The sequence below is a fragment of the Phyllostomus hastatus genome, unplaced genomic scaffold, assembly GCF_019186645.2.
Source record: "Phyllostomus hastatus isolate PE091 unplaced genomic scaffold, TTU_PhHast_1.1 phas_contig_58, whole genome shotgun sequence".
Lineage (NCBI taxonomy): Eukaryota > Metazoa > Chordata > Mammalia > Chiroptera > Phyllostomidae > Phyllostomus > Phyllostomus hastatus.
The window spans coordinates 41,301,656-41,323,085 of record NW_025333916.1 but is presented as its reverse complement, the minus strand read 5'-3'; positions in this window follow the sequence as shown (position 1 = coordinate 41,323,085).

Here is a 21,430-nt window from a genome sequence, read left to right as displayed (position 1 = left end):
ACATTTTAAAGTTTATGTGTGTTTGTATGTGTATAGTTACAAAATTTAAGAGAAAGAAACAGTCACAGGGACCTTACTTCACTTGTAAGGGCCTTTGAGCTATCAGATTTTGCATTTTTCTCCAGGCTAGACAATTATGAGCCCTGTTCAGGGACTTCATCACATAATACATCACATAATACATGTCTTCACATGGTTATTATGTGGTGGTAACTGGCCAGAGAATTCCACTTGGGATTCTCTGGCCAGAGAATCCCAAGTGGATGCAGGTTTGAATGCAGGTTTGGATGCAGGTTTGGATGCAGGTTTGGTGCAAAGGGCAAGAAATTACTGCTTAATTACGTAGCATGTCCAAGATCATAGAGCCAAGAGCTGGTGGAGCTAACTAAGTTTTGGATACTGGCCTTCCTGCTTACAATGCTTCAGCTCTTTCAGTAGCCATAACAGCCATCCACTGACAGATATCATTCATTAACTAAAAGTCAATTTAATACTTTAGCTCCTTGTTGATCATTATTCTCTTCATTAGTGTAGTTCTCAATAGCTGCCTTATTTGGAACAGTTAAGTAGAAAACTAATAACTCTTATTGAGATAACGTGCTTCTGACCACATTTAATGTGTAAAATTCACATGTGTACTTTTTGACTGTTGATCCATAGCTAATATGAATCTTTCAGGAAAAGTTCAACTCATTTACAGCAACAGATGTTTAATGTGTCCCACACTCGATTAGGACTCTATTTAAAAAAGCAGTTGATGAGGAACAGGATGAATGATCCAGAAGGCATAGGTGATAAACACTTCTTTTGAGTAACTGAGGCAACGCCTCCTTTTCAAATAGGACAGGATTTCCTAAATGGCCAACATTTCTCTCTGGGATATTTGGGATGTCACTCTATAAAAAAGCCAATGTAAAAGCCATTTAAAAAATTCTCTCAATAAAAAGTGTTTTCTAATTAAGGATATAGAGAAATTTGTTCCTCATTGGACAAATGAAACTAGTACAATATTGGAATATTTTTATAGGCAAAGGATCTGTAGAAAGGATGTTGCCAAAAAAATCCCTGTTAAAAGACAACCCTAAAAATGGTAGGATGAGATATAATAAATCCCTCCTTTGGGCAAGATCACTGCAACACTAAGAATATTTTAAATGTCAAAGGAAACCATTTTTAAATAAAACTTTGGAAGAGGATATAAGGAGGATAATGGTAATAAAACAAAAATATATATGAATAAATGAATAAAAAACAACAATTAAAAAAATTCAACAACTGCTAGCATTTCTCTGCTCATTTGGATTATTGTATATTAAATTTTTCAGAAATAAATCATACACTCACCTATAAAGTTTGGAGTTTGTACAACTATTAAATAAAATTACAGCTATTTTATGTATTTTTGTTTTTCTGATCTTATAAACTGTAATAAATTTCTTTTTAAAATATATTTTAATTGATTATGCCATTACAGTTGTCCCATTTTCCCCACTTTATTTCCCTGTGCCCTGCATACCCCCTCCCACCTGCATCCCCCGCCTTAGTTCCTGTCCATGGGTCATACACATAAGTTCTTTGGCTTCTACATTTTCCATACTGTTCTTAACCTCCCCCTGTCTATTTTGTACCTACCAGTTATGCTTCTTATTCCCTGTACCTTTCCCCTCATTCTCATCCCCTCTCCTTCCCTGCTGATAACCTTCCACGTGATCTCCATTTCTGTGATTCTGTTCCTGTTCTAGTTGTATGCTCAGCACATTTTTATTTATTTATTTTTTTAGGTTCGGTTGTTGATAGTTATGTACTATTTGTTTTGCTAAATTAACTGAAGAAGCTACAATGCACTAGCCCATACCACTGTGACTGTAATGAGTCTTATTTGACTACAATTTCCTGAGAGAAGCTTTTTGAAAATACTAAATTAATTGAAGAATCTAGTATACTCATACCTCTTGATTCCTAAAATTAAGAAGAGGAAAGTTACTCCTAAACTGAATGGAGTTGATCAAAGCAAAAATTCACTATTACCAGTGAGAATGGTAATGTTTTGTCTAATAAACTTAAGTCACTGACTATGACTCTTATACATTTACTAACTTTATAATTTTACATCATAGGAAATTTTTCTTTACATGCCATTACATTGGTGGAAGAATTTCTCATAAAATGTATGAAAAATAGAAAATAAGAAAAATATTTATTTTATGTCCATCTTCTGACTAATTCAAATCAAATGATGACTACTCAATCAAATGATGACTATTTAGCAACATGTATAGAGAACCACAAAATTAGTCTAAAAACTGGTGCAGGGGCCTGGAGAGCAGAAGGTCATGGAGAGTCTCAATTTTAAAATCCACCCCATGTCATATGAAGTGAAGACATTCCACCAACCACACAATCCTCCAGGGACATCCAGCTCCTGGCCTGCAGGCCGCATGTGGCTCAGGATGGCTATGGATGCAGCCCAACACAAAAACATAAAGTTACTTAAAGCATTGTGAGATTTTTTTTTGTGATTATGTGTTGCAATGTATTTAATGTGTGGCCAAGACAACTCTTCTTCTTCCAGTATGGCCCAGAGACACCAGAAATTTGGACAACCCTGAGCAGGATTTATTTTAGAACCAAATTTATAAGGAAATGATTATTTGGAGGCCCCAGGGAAAGGGAGCACATAAGGATATCTTTAGTAATAAAGTGTGAAGAACAACAAGTTTTTATGAACACGGGATTAGGTAAAGACCTCACCTGAAATCTAAAAATCACCTTAGAGGGGTAATCAGGTTGGGGAAGGGGTAGAGAGGAGAAATAGAGAGCATGGCTGAGTGTACGTAGAGATGGATGGGTGATTGCCAGCTTTATAATTTCCTGACCCTCCAAAACTTTCCATGAATGACTTGGTTACTCCCAACTGCATTGAATGGGAAAAGCAAACATTTCACTTTAACATATTAAACAAGGATTAAAAATGCTCGAGAGACCTGACAAGATACTTATCTCTATCAGTAAGAGACTCAACTGAAGTCCTGTTTTTTTTTTTTTTTAAGGTTGATTTTTGAATTAAATTGACCAGGATCCTGAATATCTGTGGGGCTGGCCCCATCAATGGGAAGATCTAATAGTACACATAGCAGCAGTGACTTCTGTATGACACAATTTCCACCAGCTGCACATTATTGTGTAGCTCGGACTATTACCTTCTTCAGTTTATTACCTACCACTGTTACCTACCTGACTCGCCATGGCCTGGGCTGATATATGGGACATATCTGTGAGGCTAATATTCTTTCAGAAAATTTGCTAAAGAAAAAATGCACAAGGGGTTTCTACTGTTATAAAATACTGGCATTATAATTCAAAAGTCAAATTGCTGGCACAGACAGCTAAATGAAATTATTTGTCAAATACTAAGAATTCATAAAAAATACATGTTAATGGTTATATAAAAGATGGAGGTACTCAGCCCCTTTCATGAGATACCATGTGGCCATTGACTATTACATTTAAATTTCAGAACTGTGGATGGCATTCTGAGATTACATGATTTTGTAATCTTAAATATCCTCTCTTTGAAAAAGCTGGTTTCAAATTACTTATTGTAGCTGGTGGTTAAGGTATTGGTCCCCACTTAAAGGTTTTTGCTGTTTCTTTTCAGGCATTAAAATGACAATTCAAAGAACAATTTTCAAAAGTTAAAATGTAAACAGGACTGTTGTGGAAGTATTCATAAATAAAGTTAGCAGAACTATATAGCTGGTTCAAAGGATATTTGAGGAACTGTGTATGTACAGATATTTAAAAAGTAAAAAAGGTATTAAAATAATATTATTATTCTATAAGACATTCTGTCTCCTATGTTTTATAGGTTAATATCACATAGACCAATAACACCATAACCCAAGGAGTTTTCATTTCTATTCAGAGATAACATTTGCATCTGAGAAAAATCTACTATTGAATAACTAACTGGATACATCTAGGACTCTAATCAGTAGTAAATTGCAAGACACAAAATAATATTTCCTTAGAAATGAAATTATCATTGGGTGAATTTTAAAGTGCTTTATGTCTGTGTTGTCTTTCCTTTACTTTATTTAAAGTTTTGGTTGCTTAAAAATGTTTTGATGTATAAGAAAGTGAAAATAAATAATTTAAAAAAAGAATCAGCCAAGTGCTATTGTACGTATAGATTACTTCTCTGGAGTATCTGCTGGCCAAGGATGTGTTATGGTGTGAAGTGTGAGCTCATTACTACTGGTCAAAGAATCTCAACTTTGCTTAAGGTTGTTGGGTTGGCAGTATCCAAGACACAATGGGAAATTTCAAGTTGACTGCCCCACTTGTGTGGTGATCATACATAACATGAACTTGAATGAAAATCTGTAAATCACAGAATTAATGGAATCATTGAAAAATAACCCACACGCAAATTTATCTTTAATACTAACATTGATGCTTTCCCCCCAAATAACTTATTGTTCGTCAACTTACATCAGAGCAGTTAGGGTAACTACAACTGTTGTAATAGTGTATTAATTTGGAAGGAACACTCTAGTATACTTCATTGCCTATAAATCAAATTTACATTCTATCTTGAATGAGGAGACTAACAATAAAATAAGATAGATGTGTAAAGTAAATGGTATGCTGGATGATGATGAAGGAAGGACGAAATAAAGAAGACAAGTGTGTATAAGAATGCCTCTGACTCTACTTTTGGTATTTGACTGCTGATAGGTTTCAAGCCCCATCACAACCCTTTCCTCCTATGCCACACATCTTAGCAAAAACTGAAGTGAAAATCTGGGTGTTGCTTTGGCTCCAGCAGGAAGTTAAAGCCATGGGAGCCCCTGGCCATGCCTGTATGCAAGAATGCTCACGGAGCCTCACCCACTAACTGCCTGAAGGAAACCCCTGGCCAGCCTCCTTTTCCTGCACTCTCATCCCATTTTGACCTGCCTGGCACACTAGCCTTGCTCTCCCCAGTTAACCTCCTTCTGTGTGTGGTGTTATCAGTCTTAGCATCAGAAAAAATTGTGTGTGTCGGTGGGGAGGACTCAGACTCAAGGACATCTGATCACACAAGGGGACAGGAAGTATTGTTATTGAGAGAAGGGCTACAGAAGACCTCACTGAAAATAAGCCATTTTAATGAAAACCCAAAGGAAGTAGGAATACAAGTCATGTGGATACTTTGGAGGCTATCCCAGAAAAAGAGAATAGATTGTGCAAACTCCTGGAGGCAAGGATATGCTGTGAATTTAAGAAACAGCAAGAAGGCCAATGAGGCAAGAGTTGGGAGGGTAGGAGTGGATATGACTAGAACAATAATTGTTGAAAGAGCAGATCAGGTAAGACTTAATGAGATGTCTTTAGGATACTTTGGCTTTTTCTATGAGTAAGATGCAAACGTTCTAGACAAACTTTCAGCATCCTTATGGTTATATAGAATAAGAATATTTGAACTTTAAATGCAGCAAAATCAGTCTGTTGATGTTCTCAGAATGGACAAAGGTTGTGTGTACAGATGATATGAAACACTTGGGAGGCATGAAGTGGTAACAAGGTTAGACCTGTGTGGTAGCAGTGGAAGTGGTAAGAGGGGCTCAGATTCTCTCCTGAAGGTGAACCAACAGAATGTCCTCAGTTTGGGGCAGAGTGAGAACAAGACTACAAAGTCTGTGACCCATACAGATGGACACATGGGTTGGGCATCGTACATCTTACAGTACGGAAGAGTAGTGAGGTCAAACACAGTAAGAAATGAAAATGATATTTGTTGTTTCATAGGGGTGAACTTCAAAGGGCCGAATGTAGAGCTCCTTGCCCCTAGTTAAGGAGTAGTTACACTTATACAGTCCTAAAATTGCATTTGGCTCTTTGAAGGCAACCATGAGGCTGCTGTGGCCCCTGGTGAAAATGAGTTTAATACCCCTGCTCTATGGCCTGAACTCCAAGTGACAGTCATTTCATGCACTCCTAGCCTTAAAGAATTTTGTATATTAAACAATACATCTGGTTCCTTCCCTTTAATTCACCAACTTATAAATTAAAAGTGAAGATTTCTGGTGAACAGTCAACTTTCAGTAAACATTCTTCTCAGGTGAGCTGTTGATTAAGTTAATTCATAGAAAGGCTTGAAGGACATTTTAAATACCTGAATTATTTGTAATGAAACATCAGAGATACCCTCACCCTAATGTAATGCAAAATATGCCCCAATTCCATTAAAAATTAGTCACTGTGAGTATGGAATTTCTGAGCTGGAATCTGACTTTTCAACAGTGTGCTCTCACATCTTGTAGGCACAGCTTGTGTTCAACATAGAACAAAACAAAACCTACAGGGATTGTTACCATAATCTCTAACTATTGCATGGAAGGGCTATAAATGTGGTTTCTGTTATTTAAAGTCTCCATGTCAGATCTGGTCATTAGACTATGATTCCCTAGCTTATGCAGGTGCTCAGGAGATTTTGAATCACTTCCTAATACAGACTGCAGAGCCCTCTGCCTGTTGTTTTCAATTAGCCACTGGATTTATTTAGATTCTAGATACTTTGAAAATGTTTGTTAATGTCCATATTAGTTTCTTGATCACTGTTACCTATTTCTGCTGAGGAAAATGTTCTGGAATTGGATAGTGTGGATGGTTGTACACTCTGAGTATACTGAAAAACTGAATAGATTGAATTGTATAGTCTAAGGGATGAATTTTTGATGTGTGAATTATATATCAAAAAAGAGTTATGTATATTAAAAATCTTATTCATACCAACCCTGACATGCTGCTGGTAGCCTCTTGAGGAAATGTGCTGATGGTATGGGGTGTGTCTCAGGCTTTCTCAAAAGCTGTGAGCATGTGGGAATTAGCAGACAGTCCTGAAGGATGACTCTCATCATGTTAAGCATTAATGCTGGCTGCTCACTTTCTTCTCTGCTCTTAGGGTCATAAATAGCTAATAGGTGTCCTATATCATCCTAATAGGAGAGTGGTACTGTGATTTACTAGTTTTGATTTCATGGTAGAATAATAAGTACTCAACTTAAAGAGCTGTCCAAAATGATATATGTTTACACCATAATGTCCCCATGAACGTGGTAACACTATTTTGCCATTAAGCTGAAAACAGAATAAAGAGGGTTTTAGTTATTTACTTAAGGTCACATAACCACTGGGTAGTGGAAGATTCATGGGTCTTAGTACCATCTTTTTCATGTACATTGGTGAACTTGTTAACAGCCCATTTCATTAAAAAGAAATCTAATCAATTATCGAGATATTTCAATGTAGTTATTGATAAACTGGAGTTTGCAAACTGGTGACCCATCAGCCAGACATATGTTTGTTTTCATTTGTGTCTTACAAAACTATAAACATAGGTAAGCATAATGTTAGGTTCTTAATTCAAGCTACTTAGTTAACGCAAATATCAAAATTCAAGCTACTTAATTAAGAACCTAACAGTATGCTTACCTATGTTTATAGTTTTGTAAGATCTGCCCATTGCAATGCATTTGTTGATTCCTGAGTTCCACCAGCTTAAAGATTCCAGTTTGCTTTGGTCATCTTAAAGCTGAATTATCTCTGAGGCCTGTTTATGACACCAACTCAAATGACAATAACACAGCCCATGCCAGCATTTACCTACACAGTTTTCTTAAGATAACCAGAATGATTGATTATCAGGGCTAATTTAAGTTTTCAGAAGGCTAGCTCTGTTTTATTGTAAGTTGGGTAAGATTTTGAGAAATTCATCATGGTTTACCAAATATTCTGATCATCCCTGCAATTCCCCCTCCTTGTAGGAAAGCTTTATGTTATTGTTTTCTAGAACTCACAAGTGGCCACATGAACTTGCTTTGTCACTTTTCAGCAGAAATTTCATCACCCTGAATATGGCCTATCATTTCTCTCTTCTTTCTCCTACTACCACGGGTCATTTCCAAGATACTGAGAACGTTTCCTGACAATTTTTAACATGTCCCTTCTCTCCTACCATCAAGCCCCTGGCCTGTTTGATTTCTGTTGTGTAAGAGTGTATCTCTGAGTTATTTAGCTGTAAGCTCATCCTTCCTGCCCTTGAAGCCTGAATCCCAGCTTCACCTTTGAATTTTTCAAATAGAAGGAGAGAAGATGTAAACAGTCCTTGGAATGGAAAGGAATGTCTAGGAGTTGGAAGGCCAACTGGGTGACTAAAGTTTTGCTGACATTTGAACCCCATCTTTAACCCTTCCTAGTGGTTAATGGGATGTAAAACTCATCCCAGAGGCATCTCAAAATCTGCCCCATCAGCTGTCCCTCTCGACCACTTGCTTCTGATAGTACATGACAATGTCTATATGTGTATATATAAATGTCAATCCTATTGCTATTGTTGACTATTAGTTTTCCTATGGCCTCATATTTTTCACTCTTATTAAGGCAGTCATTGTGCCAAGCTCTGACATATGAATGGGGATACTTCCTCTTCCTATCTACTCAAATTCCTCTACCCCCATCCCTGACAGGGTGCTCTATCCTTTCCCCTTCCTTTCCTTTTCTCACCTCCTTCTAAAGACCCTGCAGAGAGTTAAAATGTTTTCCCACATGCCAGGCAGATACACCTTTTTACCTTTTTTGTGCTCATTTGATGTTTCTTTTCACTTTCTCTCACATTGGAGAGTTCAGTCTCCTCTCTGTAACAGGATTAATAATCCTAGGAGCTAGCTAACTCATCTCTACTTGATGCTGGAGGTTGAAGTCCCCATGGCAGGCGGTCAGGCGGGAAAGATGGAGGTAAAGTGGAGAGAGGAAGCACAAGCTGATACCCACAAGCACAAACAGGAGTCCACGAGAGGAGATTGAAACTTTTATTAGTTCTTTTTGCCTCTGACTTGGGTGAAATAGAAACCCTATAAAAGCTGGGTTCCTCGTCATAAAGCTAAACATAGCTTCCTTGGGCCAGGAAGCAGAGAAGCCAAAGTAGGACCCAGGGGCCCATGGAGTGGTTGCAGCTCCTGTTGCACCTCACGGCAATGCTGTGGGTCAGCAAGTCAGCAGCAACGGAGGTGAGCTGAAAATGGCCGTTCCCTCACTTCCACTCTCCAGTTTTGGATGAGCATCTCTCTTATGGAGTACTTTAACAGGAACTTATGGGCATGGGTAGAAGAAGGTCTACAGTTGTTCATATGGAAAAAGACATGCAGGTTATGTTTATTATAATAGTTTTATTAACTCAAATATCACAATGGAACTGTAAACCTAATTTTGCCCTCCCTTGTATAGGCTCAATCAGAGATCGATCCTAAGACATTCAACTTAAAAAATTTGCCTTAGATTATTCTGAGACTTTGAGTTGGGAAATGGTAGAAGTTATGTACACAAAGAGGAAAAACAAGAAAAAAGCCCTGGTTTAGAGATTGGTTGACTAGGATCTAGTATATTGCATTCAAGTTGTCATTAGCTTTAGGTAGCTCTCATGTATAAAATTTACAGAACTCTAATCCAGGAGTGTCTAAAATATTATACCTTTGTAATGCCTTCTCTGAAATAGATACAGTTTCTCTCAGTTTTATGGGTAAGAAAACACACCATCAGGATTAATAAGCTTGTTCTGCTCAAGGTTCCAGTGAATAACTAATGGAGCCAGGGTTTAAAAATAAGCAAACCTACTCAGGAACCCATGAGTTTTACCATCATGCAACACTGCCTCGTATATGCTGTATGCAGCTGGAATTTTTACCTGATCTGTTGCCATGGAAATCAAACAGTCTTGATTTTAACCAACTTATCTAGCAAATCTTAGACCTGAAAAATACCAAGTGTAAAGGTGAAGGTGAATGCCTTGTGTCAAATATAATGGTATCACTTGAACTATTATCTTTATCATTCTTTAAGGTGTGTTTGTTTTCTAAGAGGAAGAGTATTTCACTGAAAAATAAAAGAAAAAAATGCTGAAAGCTAACAAAAAAACATGAGAAAAACTGAGAAAAACAAAGTAAAAATAAGTATCTCAAAATTTGCCTGGAAATTTCTTCTTAAAAATTTCCTTTTAAAATAAATATCAGAAGATTATTTTGTCAATATTGTCTATACTAATGACAGGAATTATCATAATTTTATAATTTATGATCTGGACCTATACTTTTATATTTCTGTGTACCACCTTACCCCAAATGTTGCATCTTATTAACACACACACATTGGTTATTATCAGCATCATTTCTGTAAGTTAGAAGTCCAAGCTGGTTCAGAAGATCCTTTGTTTAACGTCTCACAAGACTAGAAACAAAAAGTTAGGCTGAACTTTGATCTAGAGACAATGAGAAAAAAAACTGCTTCCAAGATCATTCAGGTTGTTGGCAGAATGGAGTTCCTTGCAGTTGTGGGTCTGAGGTCTTCATTTCATTGTTGCTTGTCTGGCCTGACCAGGAATTGCTGCCAGCTTCCAGAGAATACTAATTGGTTCTTTCCCATTTCCTATCCCCCAACCCCAACCCCAACCCACACCCACCAACTAGCTGGCAACAGCCCTGGTGCTTCCAGTTTCTCTGAATACCTCTTGTGCCCCCAGTCAGAGAAATCTCTATCTTTAAAGAACTATTGTGATTAGATTAAGCTCACTCAGATAACCTCCTGCTTGTCATAGGAGGTAAAATAATCATGAGAGTAATGCGCGAGCCCGAAGGTCACAGGAGCCATCTTAAAATTCCACTTACCACAGGTTTTATCGTCTATGACCAGATAGAAGGACTCGAGCTAAGTAGGTTGAGACAAATGAAGACATGTACTTATTGCAACTTATTAAATGAAATATAGCAAAGAAGAGGATTGTGCTTAATGTGACCCTTAAGTGAAAATTTATCAACTCTCCCCAAGAAGCTTCTCAAAATGTATGACCTACTTTTTGTAATTTGGTCAGGTACAAAAATGAGTCATTCTTAATTCAGGAAGGTTAAAAAATTCTCGGTGAACTTTATTCGGATTTCAAGGAATATACATTTGTAGAGCATTTGCTTCACATTTTTGCCCTGGTTTGCCTTTCATGGAACCTTTCCTAATATTCTTGATGTACTTGAACTTGCCATAGAAATATGTTTCATTAAATACCACACACAGATAATATTGGTGGAAAGCCATGGCTGGAAGGGAGTTAAGATAGAATTTATATATATATATATTTTGTGTACATATATATGTGTGTGTGTGTGTGTGTGTGTGTGTGTGTGTGTGTGTGTAAATTCAGTTCTGAAGATGATTGGAATTCAGAGGGCATTTTTGAAGAGCCAGGGAATTAGAATCCAGCAGAAGAGGTTGTAGATGATGCTTCATTAAAACAGATGCCAGCTGTGGGTGACAATTTAATGTCTCCTTTCCTTCCTGTATGTACATTTTCCTCATCTTTGCATATGGGTCCATGTTCACCACAACCATCTGTAAAGTAAATCAACCAATGACATTTGTCATTCTATGGAGAAGAGAATTCATGGAATATTTCACTGAAAAGTGGGATTCTATATCTAAATAAATTTAAGAAGCTCTCCTCACACCTTATTTTTCTTTTTAATCCAGATTCTCGTCCTTATAGCTGATTGGCTAATGGTACAACATAGCTCTTGTAAAGAATCTGTGACCACAAACACAGTCATTATTGTAAGTATCAGGGCATTCATTGTAAGCATGCTTAAGCACCTAATGATTCCTCTCAAGAGCTCTTGAGAAATTCTTTCAATGACTGCAACAAGGTGGTTCCACTGAATAATTACCTCAAGTTTATATTGGACTCTGCTCTACCGAAACTGACCTTGGTTTTATTCTATCTGAATAACTCTCTCATTCTCTCTGATCCTTTTTAGATTTATCTTATTCAAGCTCCTCCACCCTCTTCTCCCAATAATTACTGTTTTCCTCTTCTTAATGTGTACCTCCATTCAGCTGATGGTAATTCATTTATCAAATTATATCATACCCTATTTCCTTAAATCATCAAAGTTTCTTGTCATATTTAGAGGAACATGTGATGCATCTAATTAGGAAACTTTCTTTTCCCGATTATGGAAAGGAAAATACAATAGGCAATTTATTACACAGGCCATGTTACAGATCAGTCATTTTGGTTTAAAAAGAATGTTTTAAATTGTTTTCCTAAATCAAGTCTCTAATACTGAAAACTATCACAATCACTATTCATTAATCTAAATATGGGACTTTAAAAAAAGATGACATTTCTTATGATTTCCTGAGAGCTTTCTACACCTGGTAAACAAGATATTACCACTCCTTGGTAACTGAAGCTTCTGAACAGCTGCCAGGAATAAGGAAATAACCTGCTGGAAAAATGCAAGGGTCTGACATTGGGGCAAAGGCAGTGTACCTCTTTTAGACTTTGCTGTGCTACATGCCGAGAACTAGAAAGGGTCAGATGTTTTGCTCTCCTTGCAAGTTATCAAGCAAGCCTGCCATTTTTGAAGGATACTGTCAATTATGTCAGAAGATGTAAGACTACTGGGTCAAAGACAAGGGCTGTTTATTACTCAAAGCAATAGCAATATCTGCAGTATAGCATTTGCACTGGTTCCCTGAGTCACAGTTGGCAGGTGGCATGACTGGGCTACATCAGCTGCAGCACAAGAGTGGAGCCGTGAGCACAGGGAACCCAATTTTTTTATAATGGGAAATGAAGCTGTTTAACTTTCACCTCAGTGGGAGACATTATCTTTATTACATGGAATAGTAAACAAACCTCCCCCTTGTTCCTGAGGGGCACGTTATGTCTATCTTCCAAGGCTTTGGTTGTACAAATGTTTTTGAAAAGATAGCCCAGAATGAATGCAGTTAGTGCTCATAAAATGTACAAAAATGTGACAGACCCATGGAGAATTGTCTTCCAAAAATAATGTTGTTGAGATTGGAAGAGACAAGTATGGACATCAGCCTAAGGCCTTTTTTGCAAAAGTGCTGATGCAAAGATTTAAGTCAGCCTTGGTCTCATCTGGGCTTCTCACCTTTCCTTCCCTGGGCACCTGCCCTCGTCAAATCTATCAATCTATCTAAAGTCTGATTTCAGAATACCTCTTGAGATTGCCCATTTCTTTCCATGAGTGCTTGATTCAAGATATCTTTATTTCTCCTCTGCACTCTTATGTAATAGTTTCCTATTTTTTATTTGTTCTTTTCCTGCACCTTTACAGTGTCTCCATGGAGCAGTCAGAGTGATCATAGTGATCATTCACAACCTTAAATCAGATCACGCAACTTCTTCTGAAAAGCCCTTCAGTAGTTTCTAACTGTAATCAGAAAGAAGTTCAAACCACTTGGCACATGAGACTAAACTAACAGCATTAAACTTCTCTCCCGGTCCTCCAAGGCTTTGACACTGCTTCTATTTTTCCTGGACTGTTTTTCTGCTAGGTCTTTGCACATCTGGTTCCTGATCATTCAGACCCAGCTCAAAGTTTTTCTCCTCTCTCTGTCTTCCACTCTCTCCACCACCAAGGTCACTCTCTATAGTAACTACATACATAACCTATGTAGAAACCCTGTTCATTAGATGTATGTCATGTATCACTATGTATCATCATATTATTTTACTCACTTTCCCCTCCTTCTTTCATTCCAGCCTTAAAGTAACTTCTTGAGATCAGGGACTTTGTCTCTTTTGGTCGGTTATGTTCTTCGCCCTTAGAGCATTGTCTAATAATGTTTAGAAAATATTTGCTGAAACAATGTAGGACCATAGCATACTTAATTTAGCCAAGGATACAAAGTTTCTAGAACTTCTCTAGGTTCCTGTTTTGTGATTACTTAAGATGGGTGAATATGCCGTGCAGCGTTGCTCTTGGCAACCTCAGCAGAAGTAGTAGCGACAAATAAATTCTTCAAGTGGCGTAAGAATTCCGCACAGGCTCTAGGAAGTCAGCCAAGGAGACTTACCATAGCAATCTGGAAGCATGGTGCCCATCAGGAATTGAAGGAAAATCATAGTTAGAAAACCCGGGGAATGTTCCCTTGAAAAAAAATCATTAACCACATCCCCCCTCATCCAATACACATAAGCTTTATTTATTTACCTTTAATGGACTATTTTTAGAACAGCTTTGGGTTTACTATAATATTGAGCAGGAGATATGGAGATTTCCCAGGTGTGTCCTGCTTCAACATATGTTTAGCCTTTGCTGTTATTAACATCTCCCAACATAGTGGTACCTTTATTACAATTGATGGACCTACATTGACACATTACTATCACCCAGAGCCCATAATTTACGTTATGGTTTGCTCTTGGCATTCTACACTTACGGGTTTGGACAAATGTATCCATCATTGTAGTATCATACAGACTATTTTCTCTGCCCTGAAAATCCTCTCTGTTCCACTTGTTCATCTTTCTCATTAGCCCCGGCAACCACTAATGGATTTAATGTCTCCTTTTTTGCCTTTTCTAGAATATATTTGGAATTATGCAGTATGTTGCCTTTCCAGATTGGCATCTTTCACTTAGTAATACGTATCTAACTTTCCTCCATGTCTTTTCATGACTTGGTAACACTTTTAAAAAAATCAATTATAGAATGGTATACTTGAAACCTATTTATTAACCAGTAAATACAATAAAATAAAATAATAAATAAAAAATCAGTGAATAATCGTCTAATGTCTGTATGTACCACAGTTTATTTATGTCTTTGCCTATGGAAGAACATCTTGGTTGCTCTCAAGTTTTAGAAATTATGAATAAAGCTGCTATAAACATCTGTGTGCATGTTTTTGTGCGGACATGTTTTCAACTTCTTTGAGTAAATACCGAGAGCATAATTAGCGGATTGTACGGATTGCAAGCGTATGTTTAGACTTACAAGAAACTAACAAACTGTGTTCCAAATGGCCGCCCCGTTTTGCCTTCCTGTGAGCACTGAATGAATGTTTCTGTTGTTCCACAGCCTCACCAGCATTTGGCGTTGTCAGTGTTCTGGGTGTTATAGGCTTTGACTTTTGTTCCCTTTCCCCTTTTTCTGGTATGGAGGACAGAATTTGGAGGATATGAGGTACAGAAGAGCTATTATGTTATTACCTTGCAAGTATAGTTGATGGTCTGGAAATTACTGCTTAAATGTTTGCCCACATTTTGATTTATGTGGCTCATGGGTGACTGGTTTGGATAGCCTGGAACAGCATCCTGTGTCCCCTGGTTTTACACAGTGCAGAAGGCAAAAGCCAGCAGTTGGATAATTTTAAAATGTTTGGATTCTATATTAATTTTAACAATAATCTACTAATAAGTTTTATGTCAATAATAATATTAACAAAATAACCTTCATAATTCTTTTATAGTTTATTGATAACTGTAGTTACCAGTATAGTAACTACCAATATAGTTACTATATTGGTAAATTGGTTTACCAATATAGTAAATTGGTATTTTTGAGTACCAATGTCAAAAATAATCCTGGTACAATGAATTAATTGTTTTTAATAGGCATGTGTTTTTAATAGGCATGTGTTCTATTAATTTAATGTGTACTGAAAAAGGTGTTATAATGTGATAAAGTAATCTGGTATCATAAAAATACAAAACTGACTTTAAATAAACCATCAGTTGTTTTAAACCTGAATCAATTAGAAATTAGAAATGTGACCCAAGAAAATCAACTTCATTGAAATGCGGAAATTTTCCCAGATTCATTGTGGGCAAGAATGAGTCCTGGAGGATATTTCAGATTGTTAAATGACTTCACAAGGGAGAGATACCCCAAGTTTACAAAAATTCTTATAACTTCAATATAGGTGGCTGTGAGTTTTCCATTGTGTCCTCATGATATTTATTCTATTGCAACTTATAAAGAAGCCTTGCTTGCCCTCTCATCTCTCATCAACTTAGAATTTTTGTCTTCATTAAGAAATTACCATCACAAAGTCTATAATTAAAAAGTTGACAGGGTTGATCATTTCTGGGCACTGTAAGGGAGAATCTGACCCATGCCTGGTGGCTGCAGGTAATTCTTGGAGCTACCTGGCCTGTAGCTGCATAACTACAACCTCTGCCTCTGTTGTTCTGAGGGTTCTCTCTCTGTGTGTCTCTCTGTCTCCACTAGGTCTCTTATAAAGATGCTCATCACTGGATTTAGGGCCCACCAAGATAACCCAGGATGATCTTATCTCAAGATCCCAACCTTAATTATATCTGCAAAGACCCTTATTCCAAGTAAAGTTACAATCTGAGGCTCTGAGTAGACATGAATTTTGAGGGGCACTATTAAATCTGCTACAGATGACAAAAAACTGTTTCAGAATGTGTGGGGCAACCAAGAGCTGCAGAAAAATGTCTCACCCCTATGTGAACTTTAAATTTAAGAAAATACAATTTGTTACAGCATGAAGATTATGAAATACTTGAAGATAAACTTAAAAATTATGTGCAAGGCCTCTGGAGGAAAAATTTAACTTGAAATGGATTAAGAATAAGTGTGATAAGGGAAAACTTCCTGAAGAAAAACCAGAAGAAAGTTGTGGTAACCCTGGGTTAGGTGAAGATTCTCAAACTACAAGGAACATGGATTATAAAATAACTGATAGATTAAAACCCTTTACTCTTCAAAAGCCATTGTGTATTACCAGGATTGTATTAGCAAGGAGGGGTAACATATAAGAGTTTATTTGGGTGATAAAACAATTCTGTATCTTCATTGTGGTGGTGGTGGTTCCACAAATCTACATCTCTCATAAAATTACATATGACTGTGCACAAATACATGCCTACATACATATATAAATGAGTTCATATAAATACTAATACAATCTGAATAAACACTCTAGTTACTTGTATTATACCAACATGCCCCAGTTAAAAAATGGGCCAAAAATTTGCATACTTGACCAAAAGAGAGAGGCAAATGGAAAATAAATGTGCAGAAAAATGTCCAACATCATTAATCATTAGGAAATTGCAAATTAAAATCCCAATGATATACTACTATACAACTACTAGGATGACTAAAATTACAACTGAGAAAAACAAATATTGGTAAAGACGTGGTCCAAATAGAATTCTCATAAATTATGGATGGGAATGCAAAATGGTACCACCACTGTGAAAAATAGTTCTACATTTTCTTATAAAATTAGACAACATATGGTCTAGTAATTCTGCCTCTACATGTATAGCCAAAAAGAATGACAATATGTGACCACACATATGTTTGTCACAGCTGTATTAGCAATAGCCAGCAAATAGAAACAAGCCAGAGGTCCTTTGATGGGTGAATGGATAAACACATTGTAGTACATTGGATGGTGTGCTACACCACAATAAAAGAAAACCAAGTAGTGAAACATTCAGCAACTATGCAAAATGGAAGAGGCCAGGTACAAGAGACATAATTCAGTATACTGGAGATTTAATGTAATGAAATGCTCTGAATGAAAAATGATAGAGAATTCTATGCAGCAGAGAGAAAGAAGGAGCTTATACCCTTTGCAACAGCATGAATGACACTGGAGAGTGTTATGCTAAGTGAAATGAGCCAGGCGGTGAGGGTCAAATACCATATGATTTCACCTTTAACTGGAACATAATCAACAAAAGAAAAAAGCAAACAACATATAACCAGAGTCATTGAAATTAAGAACAATCTAACAGTAACCAGAGGGGAGGGGGGAGGGGACAATGGGGGAAAGGGTTTTCAGGAACTACTATAAAGGACACATGGACAAAACTAAGGGGGAGGGTGGAAGCAAGGGAGGGAGGGAGGTTTGGAGGGGGTGGAGGGGAGGGGTGGGGAGAAAATATGGACAACTGTAATTGAACAACAATAAAATAATTAAAAATAAGAAAAAAGAAAAGAAAAAAGAGAAGAAAAACTTTAGGGATAAAGCAGTCAGAGATTGTCCAGGGCAGGGAATGGTTAGGGAAGATTGATTATAAAGGGCCTGAGGAAACTGTTTGAAGTAATGTAACTGTTCTAAATTATTATACAACTATAATGTTGTTACACAGCCATCAGCATTTGTTAAAACTCCATAAACTGTGTAGGAAAATAGTGAATTTTATCTTACGCAAACCAATTAATACAATACTTTTAATAAAAATGATGTAAAAATTAACAAGGCGGAGGAGGATTACTGAATTGGGTCATTTTAAATTTAAAGGACCATTCAACATTAAAATGCAAGAAATTGGCATGAGTTCGTAAGGAGATAACCCATAGAAAATGAAAATAAATAATCATGAGATTTCTAGATTTTGAAGGTTAATTCTACATTGTGCTTTCTGGCTATGAGAGGCTAATACCTCTTATGAAGAGCTAATGAATCTAATTTTATGCTTATAGTTTTCAGTGTAAAGGTAAAGACCAGATCTTTCCAATTTTATCTCTTTGGTTAAACTTATTTTTGATGCTATTATAAATTTTACTTTATTCATTTTCAGATATTTCATAATTAGTGTATTTTTATAAGTTGATTTTTATCTTGTAACTTTACTGTATTTGTTTATTAGCTCTAATAGTTTTTGGTTCAGTCTTTAGGATTTTCTATGTATAAGATCATATCATCTGCAAAAAGATTATTTTGCTACTTTCTTTTCAATTTGCATGCTTGTTTTTCTTGTCTAATTATTTATCTCAGGTGTTGAATAGTATTGGCAAAAGAAGGCATGCTTTTCTTGATCTTGATCTCAGGACAAAGGCTTTACCATTATGTTGTTTAACATTATGATGTTAGATGTGAGCTTGTTATTTATGGTCTTGATTAGGTCAGGGTATCTTAGTTCTATAGTCAATATATCAAGAGTTTTTATCATGAACAAATGCATTTTATCACACGTTTTCCTGCATCTATTAATATGATCATATAATCATACAAGAATTTCAGTCTTGGTTCATTTCAGCTTCTGTGACAAAATACTATAGACTGGACAGTTTGTAAAAAGGAGAAATTTATTTCTCATAATTTTCAAGCCTGGAAGTCCAAGACCAAGTTACCAGCAGAGTTGGGTTTGGGCAAACCCAATTTGGAACTCAATTCCAAATAGTACATTGGACATTAGGTTTTAACACATGAATTTGGGTGGAGGCACACACATTTAAACTGTGATCAATAAGTACCAGAGAACCTGACAATAGCATGCTTAACTGAACCTCAAGTATGTTTATACAACACTCCACTCAACAGGAGCATAATGATGTTTTACTCAAGTGCACAGGACAGACCACATGTGGGACCACAAACCAATTCTTAACAAATCTATGAAGATTAAAATGATACCAAGTCTGTTTTCTAATCACAATGGAATGAAACTAGAAATCAAGCAAAAGAATAACTGGAACAATTTTGTTAGGTGAAAAGTTCTACGGATCTGTTGCACAACAATAGCTAACATCACTGTGCCATACACTTAAAACTGTTAAGATGGTAAATTTATGGTATCAGTCTCTACCACAATAAATAAAGCATAAAGACTGGCACAGTGTGAACTTTCTAAGGAAGATTTTTGTTTTCTTTTAAAATGTTTTTATTTCTTGGGAGAATTATTCATTTTGGCTGAAATGATTTTCAATGATTTCATTCTTCTAAAGGACCTAATTCTATATTTCACTAGTTAATTATTATAAGTTTGTTGATTTGAATTGAAATAAACTGAAGAATGTAATAGAAAACTTAGAATGTCCTATGATTATTTTAATTGCCAGTAATTTTGAAGCACAGTCTTTTAAAAACTTTTTCGGGTCCTGTTTCTACCTATTTCTTCCCGAAAGCAAACAGCTCTCACCTCCCCATCAACACAAACTAACAAACCCACAAAATAGTGCAAAATAAATCTGACTCACAACCATAAATGCAGAGTTGGATTCCTAATGATTAGTTGGCCTTGGTTTTCAGTGTCATTACTATTCTATGGAAGGACAAGCAATAAATTTTGCCTATGTTTGCAAAAAAATTACTCATCTAAAGAACATGTCTCTTTCCAGCTTAATTTTAGATGCTCTTTAAAACTGCAAAGCCAACACATTTTGACTTCAATCTCGTAGTTTTACAGTATGCTTATAAAATTAATATTATCTTTACAGTTTCTAGTGATAATATAAAAAATTAGAAAATTTTTCACAAAGTAGGTTATTCTTCTATTTTAATGACATTCTCCTGAAACAAACATTCCCAATATTTATGAATCATTTGTGACACAAATTGCATATCTCTATCAACATCATGAATTGAATGTGGTGACAATATTAAAATAAATAACAAAAATAGAGATTTGTGAGCTAAGAGAGTGTGTTTAGAGGCCATGTCTGTTACTGCAGATGCCATTAAAACAGAAGTCTTTCTGTGAGGACAAAAACTACAATAACAAATGTGAAGCTATACTTTAAACATATGTCATACTTTCATTATATTTTGGATTTTGCTTTAAGCATGGCTTACCTCTGTCATTCTAATGTACAATTTTATTTTAATAGATGCATCAATAATACTATCCAACACCAGGTTAATTTCTCATTTACTACCAAGTTTTGCTTTTGATGGAAGCATCAAGGTCACAATTTGGCAAAATACATATTTGTATCAAAATTTAAGACTAAAACTCTGAAACTCATTTTTTTCCTTTTACAATAGTACTTTTTATAAAACACATATTTATTGCAATCTTTCTTGAACCTGTCTCTACTTTCAACACGCATCTCCATAAGACAATAAATAAAAAGTTTGTGATTTTATAAATAAAATAGCATTCTTTTTTTCTGGATCTTCCACTGCATTTTCTAAGCACAAGAGTTGCTTTTCTTATTTTCCACTTTTCCCATTTTCCACACAATTTTTAGTCTTTAATTGTATCCTTCTTTGTCTTCAGATTTGCAGAATGAAATATCTTATTGCAAAATATGAAAACAACACTAACAATCTTGGCACTTTTAATCTTATGGGAAGACTGGGAAATTATAACCAATTATTCATAACAATTTTATTCAACTTATTTTTCTCTTTAATGTACTGTGAAAATAATAGTACCCAAATCACATACAATATCAACAATTCAACCCACATGGAAGATATTGCTGTGCTCTGGAAATGTAATTTTCACAGAGTGAACTCTTGGCATCTTGAAATCACTGAACGACTTTCAAGACTCAAATATTACTTTCTAAAGAGATTCAAACTGTTGTCAGTGGAAATCAGGCTCTTCCAAGGATTGTGAGGGGAGCATTCCAAGGACCCATGCATGGGACCCATGCGTGGTGGCAAGATGATTTATTCAGATGGATATAGAGAAATGGAAGCTGCCTCCTGGGTGTGTAATGTCCCATCTTCTTCTGTCTGCCATGGAAAAAGTCCAACTATGTCCTCAGCAAGGCCAAAACAAAAGCCAGTGTCTGCTTCTTATTAAAACTTAGTTCTTCTGAGCCCACACAATCTGCTGCGGGCTCCTGCAGCTGCTGGACCTGCAAAGTCA